Source organism: Rhinichthys klamathensis, unplaced genomic scaffold (genome assembly GCF_029890125.1).
Source record: "Rhinichthys klamathensis goyatoka isolate OS25496 unplaced genomic scaffold, OSU_Roscu_1.1 h1tg000048l_1, whole genome shotgun sequence".
NCBI classification, from domain to species: Eukaryota; Metazoa; Chordata; class Actinopteri; order Cypriniformes; family Leuciscidae; genus Rhinichthys; species Rhinichthys klamathensis.
The window spans coordinates 1,186,369-1,198,772 of NW_026606594.1; the positions used below are offsets into that span (position 1 = coordinate 1,186,369).

At 38.5% G+C, this 12,404-nt stretch overlaps 1 protein-coding gene across 1 annotated transcript in view; it reads left to right on the forward strand.

Moving 5' to 3' along the window:
* The first annotated feature begins 6,158 nt into the window (after positions 1-6,158).
* The window catches only part of sema3c (sema domain, immunoglobulin domain (Ig), short basic domain, secreted, (semaphorin) 3C), a 60,100-nt gene continuing 53,854 nt past the window's right edge, over positions 6,159-12,404 (forward strand). The window contains exon 1 of the mRNA XM_056247490.1: positions 6,159-6,362. The gene's annotated coding sequence lies outside the window, so the exon portion shown is untranslated. The remainder of the gene's footprint in view (positions 6,363-12,404) is intronic.

The window sequence follows — 12,404 nt, forward strand, 5'->3', positions numbered from 1 at the left end:
AAATGTCCTACTTTACTCCACTTGTTCTGTCCTTACAAATAACGTTTTGCATTGGAGGGGGTGGTCTGTGCAGACTGTCCTTACATTAGCATGTGTGTCTGTTTATGATGACCATTACTAATGCAGAGTTTAAGCCACCTCTGACCTCAGATTATGTATGAGCCACTTAACATTAGTGTGACAAATGCTAAACATCTGTAAGGACGCAAGGAAGCACACAGACACAAGTGGACAAAAGCAAATGCAGCACTTCTCTGCTGTGTGAGTCAGATTTTATCTCCATTTACAATGTATTATTTTCCTTTCATTAAAATAATCTCCTTAATATGCCAGAAACATTCCTTCAGCCAAAGAGCTATTTTGGCAGTCAATGACCACCCGTTTTAGGCAAACGTTCTGTGAGTAATTTTTCCCAAAGCAGACACTGAGTTTTACAATCACAACCTACCAGTCTTCATGATCAAGCATCTCATCAAGTCACATTTGTGTGTGTTTTTGCAGATTTATGCCTTAGATATTGTATGAGATACTTTGTAATTTACTATTTCTGATTTGTGCTGTTGTTTGTGTTATGATGATAGCAGAAGAACCCAAACGCAGACGGTAGACAATTACACAACGTTTATTATGACAGAAAAACAGGGGAAAATAAAGCCCACGAGGGGGCAAAACAAGACAGAACTATGGTGACTAACTAGACAACGACACTGACAAAATTCTAGAAAACAAACAACACATCGAGAGAAACTAACAAAGACTAGACTTTCAAAATGACTTTCAATGACAAGACTTTCACAGGGTACTCACAAGTAACATATGGCAATGAACCGACAAGAGACAGTGAAACACAAGGGGATAAAATAGGGAGACACTAATGACAAAGACAGGTGAAGCTGACTAGACAAGGACAGGTGAAACTGACTAGACACTAATGACGAGACGAGGATAACAAGGGGGCGGGGTAACGTAACGAGACAACACAAGCACATGGCTCAAAACACAAGACCATGTGCTTGCACACAAAACATGATTCTGTCATGATCCTGCCTCAAGACTAGAAAATCAAGGACACGAGGGCAGAATCATGACAGAACCCCCACCTTAAGGAGCGGCTACCAGACGCTCCAAAAGAGGACATCAAACACGAGACATGACAGACTGGGAAACAGACACAAACCAACAAAACATGACAAATAACAGTAGTGGCAAACACGAAAACACAACAGCAGGGTTCGGATGAAACAATAAAAATAACAAACAAGGAAGAGGTGGCGGAGGAAACACAGAGTTCATGGGGGGTGGTCCAGGGTGGATGGGTGTGCTGGGGGTCTTAGGTCCACGGGATGGGGGCTTGGGACGAGGATTCCGGGCAGGTTTGGGTCGGGACACATGAGGAGTCTTGGAGGAAACAGTCCGGGGTTGATTAGGGACAGGAGGAACAGTGGACGACGGAGAGGGAATCACGACAGGGGAAGCTGAGGGTGGCGAGACAAGACTTCTGACTGGGGAAACAGCGGGAAAAGGAACAGAACACATAACAGGGGACGTAGCAGACGGCTGTGGAGCGGGAACCGAACTCACAGAATCAGACTCGGCACACATGAAAACAGACTCAGATGAAGCGCTCAAATCAGAACCGCTGTCTGCCGTGGGCTCTGGGACTGCAGCGGGCTCTGGGACTGCAGCGGGCTCTGGGACTGCAGCGGGCTCTGGGACTGCAGCAGGCGAAGAACGGGAGGCTCCCCTCTTCCTCCTCTTTCTCCTAGGTCGAGAAGCAGCGACCATCACCGGAGCGGAGACGGGTTGGGGAAGCACGGCGGTAACTGTGTCGGGCGAAGAAGGGGTTATCTCTGGCAGGATAGACTCCGACGCTGAGGACTCTGAAGGAGAGTCCCACGAGGTTCGCCTCCCTCTTTTCCTTCGAAGACGGAAGGGGGTAGATGAAGTGCCAGGAGTCGTGAGGGCGCCAGCCTGATCCCCAAGTGTCACGACGCCTATCATTCGACCCTCGGGAATAGCTGGCAGGCAGGCAGAAGGTGGAGAGCCCGAGGAAGAAGCCTGCGGAACCTCCCGGGAAAAAAGATCCCAGAGGCGGGCATAATCCCTCATGATCTGCTCACCCTGGGACGGGATAGGGCAAATGACCCGTTCTCCGTTGGTTGGTGCGGACAACCAGCATCGCTCACGGAACTCTGTTTGGAACTGGAGTTGGGAGGTCATACTGTCTGCTGGGTTCTTTGTTGGTCGGTTCATTCTGTTATGATGATAGCAGAAGAACCCAAACGCAGACGGTAGACAATTACACAACGTTTATTATGACAGAAAAACAGGGGAAAATAAAGCCCACGAGGGGGCAAAACAAGACAGAACTATGGTGACTAACTAGACAACGACACTGACAAAATTCTAGAAAACAAACAACACATCGAGAGAAACTAACAAAGACTAGACTTTCAAAATGACTTTCAATGACAAGACTTTCACAGGGTACTCACAAGTAACATATGGCAATGAACCGACAAGAGACAGTGAAACACAAGGGGATAAAATAGGGAGACACTAATGACAAAGACAGGTGAAGCTGACTAGACAAGGACAGGTGAAACTGACTAGACACTAATGACGAGACGAGGATAACAAGGGGGCGGGGTAACGTAACGAGACAACACAAGCACATGGCTCAAAACACAAGACCATGTGCTTGCACACAAAACATGATTCTGTCATGATCCTGCCTCAAGACTAGAAAATCAAGGACACGAGGGCAGAATCATGACAGTTTGTAATGCGATGTGTGTGTGTGTGTGTTTACAGCCAAATTAACTTTCTTTCTGAGCATTTCACCGGAAAGCTGTAAATCACTTCAAGAGTCAGAGAAGAGCTAATTATTTCCCGCTGTCCCCACACACACACACTCAAATACACACAATTGGTTTCGGCTAGTCTTATTGTCGAGGCACTGCAAGCCAGACAGACTGCTTATTTAAACTGAAGCTATAAAGCGGCAGCAACCTGAGACCTGTTGAGAGTATCTAACTTCAGACTGTAATTACAACACAGCAATATAATAACGTGTAATTACAACACACAACCACAGGAAGCCCTTTCTCACATCAGTGACCACACAACTGCTAAACAATGCAGATATTTTACAATAGAGGTTTGCCTACTGCAATTTAAATCAATTTATTTATAATCTGTTCCCCTACTAAACAAAAAAATAAATAAATAAGGCTATTGTACATATATAATATGCAAAGAAAACAAAAACGAAAAAAGAGATAAAACAAAACAAACAAAAACAATATTTTTATTTTTAAAATACATATTTACTTTCAGAAAGAAATGTAATTAAATTTTTTATTTTCTTTGTTCTCTTGGGATATTATATATATAATAACATAAACAAACAAATAATATAAAAAAAATTGTATTCGTATTCTTTAGGGAAAACAATAGTTTTTCAACTTTTTTTTATTTTTAGAAGTGTTACATTTTTTGTTCTCCACTAAATCAAATCACATTTTCACATATTCAAGTAAATATGATTATTTCTAATATATAAATACTTTTTAAGAAAATGATTTTTTAAATTAGTATTTAAATAGCATTTAATTTCATTCTTTTATTCATTATTTAGTAGGGGAAGTGTATAAATCACAAATAGTTCTAGTACACTAACTTGTTATCTTTTTAGAAAAAATTGATCAACAGATGTTCCTTATGCTCCCCAAGAGACAACTGAAGATTTTTTTGGTAAAAGGATTACAAGATATGGCACTTTTCTTTTTCTAATCGATCGTCCATTTGCACCGCATGTGTGCTTTATCGTTAGACAAACGTAGCATCTTCTTGCTTGTTTTGACTGCACATGCTCCATGTCTACTATTATCTATTAAAGGTATTAAGAATAATTTCACGGTTAAAAATCATGAAAGTTATTGCATTAGACAACATTTTAAACCAAGTGGCATTTATTTTAAAGCAAGTAAGCAAAACAATAAGAAACATTTTTAAGTGGCTTAGGTGTCAAACTTTTTTGGGCCACTGTACTGCGCATTTAATTTGGAGTACTGTATATGGGCTCTTCGCAATTCCATTGAACATTTGGCTATCATTCACGTGATACAGATCCAGCTTTCACCATCTGTAATTAATAACTTGGCAGTGGAATTGCGGTGGTGAGGGCAATTCTGACTTTCCTTGCTGAAGTCTGCACAGTGTGGTTTGGAAATTGGCTCCAGAGCGTCCAGCTCCCTGCACTCCCTTTGCAACTGGAATCTTGGATAGAAATAACATTTAATCTGGGCTGTGGAAGTGTGTATGGAGACATTTCTCTGTTGATTTATTGGGCTTTTTATTAACGTCAGGATGATAGTTTAATCCGGTGGTTATCAACTAGTGGGCCCCAACTCTCCACAGGTCTGTTCTGATAGCCATAGACAGCGGGGATGCGAAATTCTAAATGCAAATAATAAAAAGCTACTAACCATATAATTGTGTGTCCAGTTAGGACAGCAAAATAATAGGCTTCCCGAAAACCCTGTTGGGGTTCATTTTATGATAATAACCAGCTGACTTTAAATTATCTATAGATTATTTTATTTTGTTAGGGGAAAACACTTTCCTACGCAGAGGAGCATTCAGGAAAGCTGTATTAAAAAAATAAGGGCCTTTAAAGTCATGAAAGTATTTGGTATTTTTGGTACTTTAGTGACTTTATGCCACTCCTGGCACAACAATTCTTTGTTTGATGGCTTGTGGCCTTCCATCTTCCTCTTGATCACATTCCAGAGGTTTTCAATGGGGTTCAGGTCTGGAGATTGTGATGGCCATGACCATGATCTGGTGGTCCTACACACACACACACACACACACACACACACACATCACACATATATATATATATATACACTACCGTTCAAAAGTTTGGGGTCGGTACGATTTTAAATACTTTTAAAAGAATTATCTTCTGCTAACCATGGCTGCGCTTATTTGATTAAAAATACAACAAAAATCAGTTATATTATTAAATATTATTCCAGTGTAAATCTGTTTTCTGTGTGAATATATAGTAAAGTGTAATTTATTCCTGTGATCAAAGCTGAATTTTCAGCATCACCAGTGTCAGTGTCTTCAGTGTCAAATGATCCTTCACAAATCAGTATAATATGAGGATTTGATGCTCAAGAAACATTTATTATTATTATCAATGTTGAAACAGTTGTTGGTCTGTCAGTTGTACAGTTTTTTTGTTTTGTTTTTAGGATTCTTTGATGAATAGGAAGTTCAAAAGAACAGCATTTGTTTGAAATAGAATATTTTGTAACATTATAAATGTCTTTACTGTCCTTGATAAATAAAAGTATTGATTTCTTTCCTCCAAAAAATAAAAATAAAATTCTCACTGACCCCAAAATTTTGAACGGTAGTGTATATATATATATATATATGCCATCACAAGAATACATTTTTAAATATACATTTTAAATATAAATAAAAAAATAACAATTTAAAATATTATTACAAATTCAAATTAACCGTATTCTATTTTAATATATCACAATATCACTGTTTTTACTGTAATTTCGATCAAATAAATGTAGCCTTGGTGAGCAAAACTTCTTTGAAAAAAAACAAAAAACATTTAAAAAATCTAGCCGACCCCAAACTTTTGAAATTACAGTAGTGCATGTGCATTTAATATATATTTACATTAACTTTGATATTTTAATTGGTAAAAATGGCAGCTGGATTTAGAGTAGTCTGTGAATTAAGGAAAATATTTCTGTCCCTTGTTGTCATTTTATGGTAATGTAAATTAAGTAACTTCTGCATCCAGTCATGGTAGATCTAAAGAGATAGATTTAGTGCTAGATCTAAATGGGCTTCAATAAGCAGAATCTGACTCTGGACACTAGTGCTCACTGCACAGGCAAAGTGAAACTCAGAGGTCTGGAATATCTGTTCAGTTACTCGTAGAGAGAGAGAGAGAGAGAGAGAGAGAGAGAGAGAGAGAGAGAGAGAGAGAGAGAGAGAGAGAGAGAGAGAGAGAGAGAGAGGAGAGAGAGAGAGAGAGAGGGAGAGAGAGAGAGAGGAGGGAAAAGAAAAGAGGAGGGGGGGCTCGAGAGGAGAGGAGTGTAATAGGAAACCAGTCCACCCTTCTCTCTCACTCTCTTTACCTCTCTCAATCTTCTCAACCTCTCTCTTCCCTGTCCCACAGTCAGCCGGTTGGAATAACACCTCTCTTCACTCTCGCTGGGGAAGTCCACGCAACGCTGTGTTTCTTCACTACGTCTGTGACTATAGCATTCACCCACTCTCTGCTCAGTGAGGACAGTCCGGCTGGGAAGCCTCAGAAGGTGAGTCCCGTTTGGGGGAGATTTGGGGGGGACGCCAGGCTCAGGCTAACAGGTGCAGACGCCCACCAGAGACAAGATATCAAGACCTTATACATGCTTCAGTCACTGAGACAAGCATCTATATTAAAAAAAAATGCTTATTTTAGAAATATACACGTCTTAATTATTATATCCAATCTTTGTTAATATGAATCCTCCTTTTTTTGTTTTATTCAAGAAACATTATGAGCAATTATTTTACCTGATGGTGTGCCAAAAAGTTTAAATAGCATAATTTCTGTCTAGTTTTAAGATTCATTAATATGTTAATGATATTAACTGAAATGGACTTTGCTAGTATGTTTTTCCCCCATTGGCTTTAAAAAAAAAAAAATCATAATTTTGCTTGATTGTAAGAAAATTGCTATATTTAAGTGTTTTCCCTGTTTCAAAAGGTGAAATTTTTGCATTCAACCATATTTGATACATGTATTTTTGAACAAAATCTAATGTCATGTTTAGTAATTTTCTTGACTATTAAGTATCTTGAAGAACACTCTTTCATTACTCAGTTGATATATTATTTTGTGCGTGTTGAGCTTTTTTTATATTGGTAGAGACGTCGGGGGAATGTGTGCTGTGTGTCTCACAGACAGGACAGCAGTGAGTGTGAATGAGTCTAGGGAGTTTGAGACTAAGACAGTGATGTTATTATTTTATAAGTATGCCCTAAAGATAGTATCTGAGATTTGGTCCAATACAAAATGCAATATTGAATGGGGATTTGTATTGTTGTCACATTGTGGTAGTGTGTGCATGGTTGGAATTGCGTGTGCGAGCTGGTGAATGACAGGGTGTGGTACGGTGATGGGCAACACACACATTTTACACAATAGGCTTCCAGAATACATTTTCTCTGCATCAAATTAGGGAAACACTTGTGTAAAACATAATATTTGGTTTGATGTTTTCTATTTCATGAAAGATTTGAACCTCTAACCTTAAGGTATTCAACTTTGGCACATTATTGTCCAGTACTGTTTGTGATATGTACCTCATGTGCAGTGGTTAAAGTGGGATTTGGCAGGTAGGGGAACCCTCAAACTTTGCGTAGGTGCAACAGGGGAAAATGACTCACCGTAGGACAACATATTGAGTATCGTGGTATAGCAATACTTTTTGGGACAGGAGTGTCACTGTGGCACCACGTATCACAATACTTATACTTTATATTTCAATGGTTTTATTTTGGTCCATCTACATCTACACTGATATGATGACGATACTATGTTAAAGACCTACATATGTGCAATTTAAGACTTTTGAAGGCCAAAAAAATGGATAAGAAATATCCAAGAAATATCTTTTAGAAGCAGCACCAGGATGGCTGCAATTTGATGGTGCACGCGACATTTTTTTTTAACAATAGCCTACCATTGCGCTATCATTGATATTAATGAATCTATTTATTTATTGATTTATCTGAGGTGCCGGAACGTTCCGGCCCACTTTAACCCCTGATCATGTAGTAGCGAAACGCAAAATCACATTTTGGGCAAACAAAGTTTATCTATTGTCAATAGTGTAGTGATAGAAGCTCACATAGAAGTCACTTTCAAACCAATCAGCTTTCTGTTGGTCAACACAGCGAATCTGCGCGACCAACTTAATCACATTGCGACATCTGCGATGGGAAATTATTCGCCCTCACATGAATTTTCAGATTGCGTAGATTCTTTTGAAATGACTGGATTTCTGTGAAAATGTGAACGAGGTAAATGTGAACACACCTTAAGAGTGTGGATAAGTTTCACCTGATGGGTGAACAAATTCTCATTTAATTAATTTAAAAGAGGGACCCAAGCCATATACACTGTACAAAGTGATTAGTTGACTAATTTAAAAAAAGTGAGGAAACCCATTTTCTTAAAATTAAGTAATCACTTTTTACAGTGTATACAGTATAGAGACCTAAATATAACAAACGCTAGTGAAACACCTAGAAACCACATAGCACCTTACATCAACCACCAACACCACCTTAGCATCTTAGCATTTACAGGCAAGTACCACTAAAATCTAGAAACATAACATTCATACTGTATAATGCTGTTTACATATCCTTGTTTTAAAACATCACAAAAGACACTTAATTTCCTTCCAGCTGTTTAACCTATATTAGATGAGCCAGTTCTTAGTTGAAGTCGGCTGTCATATTTCTAGTGAGCAATAATTGGTTTTGACTGACACTTTCATAAGGAGAAAGATGAAAAACTCATTACGCAGATAGCCATGACAAACAGAAGACGATAAGCTTGAAGATAAACCGCTCGTAATACGTTTCCAGGCTGCTGTGCTCTCAGCTGAAGCGGCATGAATGCGCATTATGACAGCTTTGACAGACGTTTGAGTTTCTCAGATGACACTGCGATCCAGCTTTAGTGTTGTGGTTAAAAGCCAGTCAGAAATCACCTCATGACAGAACTCATTAGGAATCTGGAAGTGTCAGTGAAACGGTTTGAAACAATTAGTCTGCCAGATGTCATAGACTTCACATTTTCTCCAGAAATGAGAGAGGCACTACCTTAAAGTTTGATACTCACACACTGTCCTATGATACAGTGAAGCCAAAATGTCCTTTTTGACCCAACCAGCTGCAACATAACAAGCGACAACCAACAAGAAATGAAGTGATTAACTTTCTTATTAAATTAGATTATATTTTTATACTGTATTATTATTAATATGCAATTAAGTTAATTTCTCAATGATCTAGTTCTCAATTCAATATTTAGAAACAATTTGATGTCTTACTCATCCAGCTTTTTGTGATACCGATTTGTTTTTCCAAGTGATGCTTTCATCCTCTTGCTGTAACTGGAGACTCAAATTCTAGACATCTATCAAATGTTTTATGCTCACCATTAAAGTTAGTCCTTTTTCGCTCCAGGGCCATTTTTACTACAGTTGGTAGTTAATGGTTAAGTCATCAGATGGTGGCAAGTAGCTATTCTAACTTGTTATGAAAAGAGAGAGAGAGACTGCGGAGTGATACATAGTGAGACATTAAAGAAGCATTCAGCATTGATGAAATTTACTGAAAAGCCGTATAAATCTTTGCTGCAGTTCATATCAAGGCCTTGACGGGACCTGTTCATTAGGCACATACATAATGAGGGATTATGTCTCATTTAAGGGTTGTGATCATAGAAGCTTGAACATCAGCTCATGTTCAGTGGCAGGCCAGTGACGGATCTATGATGGTCCAGTGATGACTTTAGCAGCTGTATGTATGTCTGGCAGGCCCTGACCAGCAGTAGAAAGCCATTACTGTCCAGAGAGCAGTAGCCTCCACCCAGTTTAAGAGCTTCTCTCCAATACTCACTGCCAAAGACATTTCAGCCTTCTGCAGTTTATCATATGCTCAAGCAAACATACGCACATGTATACACATACGCACACTTGTAAATATGCACTAACTCATACAAAACAACATCCCCATCACAAACACTCAGGCAAACGCTCTCACTTACAAACATGCTCTGCACAAGCATACAAACTCATGCGGTCCTGTTGTAAATGGGCAAAAAAAAAAAAGAAGGAAAAGGGGCCAAGCCAAAAATGGCAAAATATTTAGTAGTCTTTTAATGGTCTTAACCATTTTAATCACAAATCACTGGTCAGGAAATTAGCAAGAATTGCACAAATACTATAACGTAACTTAGCACGGAATAGCCTTCCCCAACTTGCAGGCAGCTTTTTACAGGAAGAATAGAACGAGTCAGTGTCGTTCCACTCAGTTCAAACAGTTGATGAGTAGTTGAAAAAAGTCTCCCAGTTCGTTTGAGTTTAATGTGAGTCCAACTACTCACTATAGGGTTCAAATCTGGATTCTGACCTAGGCCAAACCATGAGCCTGATGGACTTGCTCTCACTACTTGGTTGTCTTTGCAATTTGGGCAGGAGCATTGTCTTGTTGGAAAATAACATCTGATCATTCCTCTTTAGAATAGATAACAACTTTTCAAATGTGGGAAGCATTCTGCAATATTCTCCTGTACTCCAATGCATTAATTGACTTTTCACAGTGAAGTAGCTCACACATACCAGCAGATAAATAGACTCCCCGCACAATGACACCTCTGTTCCTCCATGCTTCTAACTGTGTTAGAGATGCATTTATTTTTATATTTCTCAGCGGATTTTCGAAGACACCGCTCTAGATCACCACACAACTCGTGTTTCACCGTGATTCATCACTCCTCACACAACTTCCCATATTCTGCCAAAAAACTTTGTTTGAGACAGAAATTACTTAGTAGTGTTTCTAAAAAGTTTCTGACCAATAGTTTGTGGCTAAGACAGTTAAAAGCTTAGTGTTTACCCATTTTGGGCCTGGCCGTTTTAAAGGCCCTTTTTTCGTGTAGGTAATATTCTTTCAGTAGTGTGGCAGTAGCAAATGTCAGTAAGGGGGCGATAGAGTTACCAGCAAATAACTAAAGTCACACAGGTTGAAGGCGGACCTATTATGCTTTTTTGATTTTACCTTTCCTTTAATGTGTAATTTAGCTGTTTGTGCATGTAAACAATCTTCAAAGTTACAAAGCACAAAGTCCATGCCAAATAGAGTGAATCTCTCCAACAGAAAACGCCTGCCTCGTAGTATTGTCATTATTATATATTATGCCATTATATATGAGACATGGCTATATCACCATGCAACAGATTTGCATAATGCCCGTCTGCTGGCTACTTTGGTTCACCCTCAAACAAAAGTATATTTAAGGCCAGGAAGAGTTTATCACTGTTCATTAGACTACTTTTTTTCTGAAAAAGAAGGCTCCTATTAAATAAGAGAAATTCAATAGAGAAATTCAATATATTTTAATAGTATTATTAATATAAAAAAAATCCCTAAAAATGGGAAATTCAAAATTCTCTTAAAATTATTGACTTAAAAGCTGACTATAACACTTGAACTTTAACCAGACACGGCCTCCATAAAACGTGAGATGCTGAAAAACCCAATGAGATATAGTACAACAAAGATCATCCATAAAGCGGATGACTCCATAAAAAATCATTTAAACATCACCCTGCATGGTGTTTTCAGGTATTCATGCACTTCTGTTGACTGTGAACACACCCTGTGCAGTGTGCTCATACCTCACTGAGTCAGACATGCTCTGTAGATGTCCTATCAATCTTTCACATGATTCATGTATAAGACATGAGCAGAGAGACTTTGCTATTCTTACTCTGTTCTTTGTCTTTCTGCACTCTCTCTGCAACAAAACAAACATATTATTAATATATAATTATGAACTGCATGCATTCTTATTTTCCAAGAGTGTCCTGGACAGAGAAAGCTGTCTGTTCTCCCTGGAGCATGAAGCAAGAGTTCTTCCACAGGAAATCAAAACTTCTCTCCATGTATTATTGAACTTCTGTTGTCCCATAATAGAATAGAGAGGAGAGAAACACAGGGGAGTGTCCATTCATTCTTTTGTTAGAACTAGAAGTAAAAAAAAAAAAAAAAGCTTCCATTTCTTTGAGGCACCACTACTAATTTCATTCTTATTACATTGTACAAGACGTCCTTGTGTAAAGGTAAAATAATGACTCAGGTTGGACAGGAGCCATTGTTTATATGGCATTGGCTAAAATCATAACTAAGTGGATCAATGTCATGGCACTTTCTCAGACTAATTAACTAGAAGACATACACTATGCCTTTAAGGAAAAAGCGTATGATATAACCGTTAAAATATGTATTTTAACTGGCTGCTTTTGAAACACTGTTGATTTAACACTATATCAAAGACATTTCCTCACCAGGAACGTGGATAACGTCACAAATGTTGAACTTTTAAAGGAATGTTGTGGGTTCAAATACAAGTTGAGCATTATCAAAATCTGCAGAAAGGTGTCAATTACCACAGATTATTAAGAATTGTCCTATATTTTGTAAAACTGCATGGACAGTGATACATTTACAATGGAAGTCTATAGAGCAAAACTTTGCTGTTTAAAAGCAGAAATGCAAAGCTTGTTTTTATGTTA